At 45.7% G+C, this 4155-nt stretch overlaps 1 protein-coding gene across 1 annotated transcript in view; it reads left to right on the forward strand.

Moving 5' to 3' along the window:
- The window catches only part of nmnat2 (nicotinamide nucleotide adenylyltransferase 2), a 199243-nt gene that overhangs the window by 154445 nt on the left and 40643 nt on the right, over positions 1-4155 (forward strand). The window lies entirely within an intron of this gene.

Genomic DNA, 4155 nt, shown 5'->3' on the forward strand with positions numbered 1-4155 from the left:
CCCACATAAATGCTTATCTTAATTCCATGCAGAATGTTGCAGATGCTTCAAATTTATGAATAGTCCATTAAATTATTTCATCCTGTAAAGAGAAATTAGTTCTCCCAAACAGTTAGATATAAGTCAAGTGATCTGCTAAATCTTGGGATGATCATATGTTTTCATCATGACTATTTCTGTTTGCCATTGCAAATGTCTCTGCAACCCATTGAGTGAAGTTGTCAGGTGTCAATAATGGCTTAAACAGTCTGCAAAATAAATAGATAAAGTCATTTAATATTTTATTTGGGTTGGTCATTATGTTCAAGTTAAAGTTCAAGTTACTTTATTGTCATTCATCCATGCTATAGAAACACATGGCAGAACAAAATGTCGTTTCCCCCAGACTCACACAACAGAGGACATACATAGAACAGAAGACATACAATAAACACAAACAAAAATAAAAAAAATTAAAAAAAAATAGTGCAAGTACAAATAGTGCAAAAAAACTGTATATACAAAACACAAATTTAGTGCAGAGTTAGTGCAAAACCGAGTTGGACAAGAGAGATACAAGCTCAGTGTGTTGTACTCATTGTATAAACATGTTCAGCAGCAGCCAAAGTTCTTATACGCCGTTGTGCAAACCAGAGCTTTTGACGCGGCACACCCCTGTAGAATGTAGTGAGGGTGGGGGACGGCAGGTTTGCTGTCTTCAGCTGCCGTATAAAGTGGAGACGCTGCTGTGCCTTCTTGGCGAGGGAAGCGATGTTAGTTGACCAGGACATAATGTGCCAACATCATGGTGATAGTTAATTTGTATGAATTATATTGATTGTATTCCACTCATATTTGTTGTTGGAGTAGATTTTGACAACTTTACCAGCAGACTTTGGGTAAATTGAGAAACATGCTTTGGTGGGGCCAGTGTGGGTGCTGGGATGGTGGAAGGGTGGGGTGAGGTTATGGCTTTAATGTTACAAGTTTTTCACTGTACCTCGGTACAAGTGACAATAATAAACCAATACCAATACCAGTGCACAGGAGGCTGGGTCACATGGCAGGTAAGGCCCGATGAACTCACTTAGAAGTTCAGCAGGCTCAAAGAACACCAAGTATTGGTATTGGTTTATTATTGTGACTTGTACCGAGGTACAGTGAAAAACTTGTCTTACAAACCAATCTTAAAGGTCAATTCATTACACAGTGCAGTTACATTAAGTTAGTACAGAGTGCATTGATGTAGTACAGGTAAAAAAACAATAACCGTACAGAGTAAAGTGTCACAGCTACAGAGAAAGTGCAGTGCAATAAGGTGCAAGGTCACAACAAGGTAGATCGTGAGGTCATGAGGTCATAGGTCATAGTCCATCTCATTGTATAAGGGAACTGTTCAATAGTCTTATCACTGTGGGGTAGAATTTATCTATTAGTCACATGTGCATCGAAACACACAGTGAAATGCATCCTTTTTGCGTTACTGAGAACGTGCCGCGGGCAGCCCACAAGTGTCGCCACTCTTCCGGCACCAAAATAGCATGCCCACAGCTCCTAACCCGTACGTCTTTGGAATGGGGGAGGAAACCGGAGCACCCAGAGGAAACCCACGCAGACACGGGGAGAACGTACAAACTCCTTACAGACAGCGGCCGGAATTGAACCCCGGGTCGCTGGCGCTGTAATAACGTTACGCTAACTGCTACACTACCGCACCACCCACCTACAAAGAACTGCGGTGTCACAGTCTCTAAGCCAGTAGCTGCACTATAAATGGCACTGCCTCTTCCTCCTCTTCCCTCCTTTTGCAGGAAGGGTTCTAGCTTGTGTGTATTTGCAGTGAAATCAGAACAAGAGTTGGGTGGTAGTGAGGGAAGAGGAGAAGGTAAAAACTGCTCTCGTGACCTTTCTACATGGATTGCCTGTTCCAGAAATTTGATCCATACCCATACATGCATGTGCATGTGTGGAGGCCTGACATGAGAAAATACCATTAGACAGTGTGCACACGCACCTTAACATCACATGCAAATTCTTCTGTGTATTCGACACCCATGAAAAGTACAGACAACTCACACCGAAGCAGGTCTGAACTGGGTAGTTCAAGCCTGCTCTGCCATTGGTTAAAGTGGACCACTGTCAAGAAGTCTGAGGCATTTAAGTAGTTTACTAAGTGTTCACTCCCACCCCAACACCCACTAACACTGCCAATGGCATCAGTGCCCCCTTATGTTTTTGACTCCCAGGCCTCTCCCCTCCTCTGCTAGACTGGACAGATGATGTGTCTAATCCCCTTCCAACACCCACTACCAACCACTTAATTGTGTTGCGCCAATGCTCCCTGTTCCCTGCGCCATAGATCATAGCATCATATTGCATGAATACAGGCCTTTCTGCCCATCATGTCTGAGCCAGCTATCAAGTACCTCTCTATATTGATCTCATTTTCCAGCACTTGCCCCGTTGCCTGCTATGCCTTAGGATTTCAAGAGCTCATCTATATACTGTATGTCTTAAGTGTTGTGAGAGTACCTTCCTCCACCACCCTCTTAGGTAGAGAAACAAAGAACTGCGGATGCTGGAATCTAGATGAAAAACATGATGATGCTGGACGAACTCGGCAGGCCAGGCAGCATCTGTGGAGAAAAGCAGGCGGTCAATGTTTCGGGTCAGGGCCCTTGAAGAAATCCTGAAGAAGGGTCCCGACCCAAAACATTGACCGCCTGCTTTCCTCCACGGATGCTGCCTGGCCTGCTGAGTTCCTCCAGCATCATCGTGTTTTTCGCCCTCTTAGGTAGTGCGTTCCAGATTTCGGCCACCCTCTGTGCGATCCCCCTTCCCTTGATGCTCCCTCTTCCGCTGTGCTTTGAACACCAGTGCACCTCTCCTTCACTCCAGGCCCGATCCTCCCCACGGTCCTTCCAAAAGCACCCGCCAACGCATGATCCACAGCCGGCCTGATTTCCTCCATCTGGCCCCACAAGCTTTGGAGTTCATTCACTAGAACGTTTCTAGCACTGCCGGGCTTGGGCTGCTGTGCGGCACCTCCTTAACACTTGGCGTTAGCCACTGAAGACTTTCGGGGCTGTTCTGTTTTCAATCCTCCCAGGCCTTGGGGAACTGACGACTACAAAGGAGTGGGAAGGGCTGAATCCGTACATGAATGCCCATCTTGCTTGTGGACCAGGGGAAACAGGAGGATTTTACCAGCTCAGCAAGCTAGCCCACCTCTGCCCAGCTCCCCAACCATGACCGGCCTATTCCTTACCCCCAACCACCATTGTTTGTTCCCAGCACCTGCCCCCCACTGAACCCCCAACAACCCCTCTTTCCCATCCCACCCAACTTCAGCACCCATTGGAAACCCCACCACCCTTGGATTCTTCCCCCTCCTTGGCCACTGGTTCCCTTCCCCTACAATTCTCACTCAGTCCCCCCACCCCCAGTGAATCCACTTCTCAAGCAGGCTTTGGCCTTGTGAATCGGGCATCTGGCTTGAATGTCAACCAACATGTCAATCAGGGTAGACAAGTAACCAGCAGTCCAAAAAAAGGGGATTAATGATACCTGAACTTCAGATTTCCCAGCTTCGTACGAGACTCATCACCATCCCTTACCCCCCATCCCAGTCCAGCACTGCCCTTAATCCCAATCTGACATCCAGGCATATGCATCTAACCAGGGTCTTTCTGGGATGATATGGTCACAGAGCAGTTTTTGAGTCATGTACCATGCATTGTTTACTCCATTAGCTGGTCCATTTACCAGATGAGCCAGTCTGAGTCCAGCCTGCAAGTAAGTAGCACATCTTAGGGAGTTCAGTCACTTCAGCCAAATTCAGCAAATTATGGAAGATGTAATCTGCCTCAGGAAGTCTGCCATTACCAGGTCAACCCTGGTCATTCTCCCTCAAAGTAAGATGTTTCAGTTAAAGTAATTGTGATTGAACCTCTTTGAGATCAAGGAGCTGGCAATCAAATATCAATTTGCTGTTGTAAAAAGGAAACAGATCGAAATCTATTATCTCATTAATGTTATTGTACTCATGGGCAGACACGGACACAGGAGAGTGTTATTAACCAATCTTATTTGACACTTGAAAGCAATTGATTAAAATTTTTACCTTGTTTCTGGAGAGACATCAGTTATTGATTTCTGTTTATTTATTCATTGAAC

The sequence above is a fragment of the Pristis pectinata genome, chromosome 3 (assembly GCF_009764475.1).
Source record: "Pristis pectinata isolate sPriPec2 chromosome 3, sPriPec2.1.pri, whole genome shotgun sequence".
NCBI classification, from domain to species: domain Eukaryota; kingdom Metazoa; phylum Chordata; class Chondrichthyes; order Rhinopristiformes; family Pristidae; genus Pristis; species Pristis pectinata.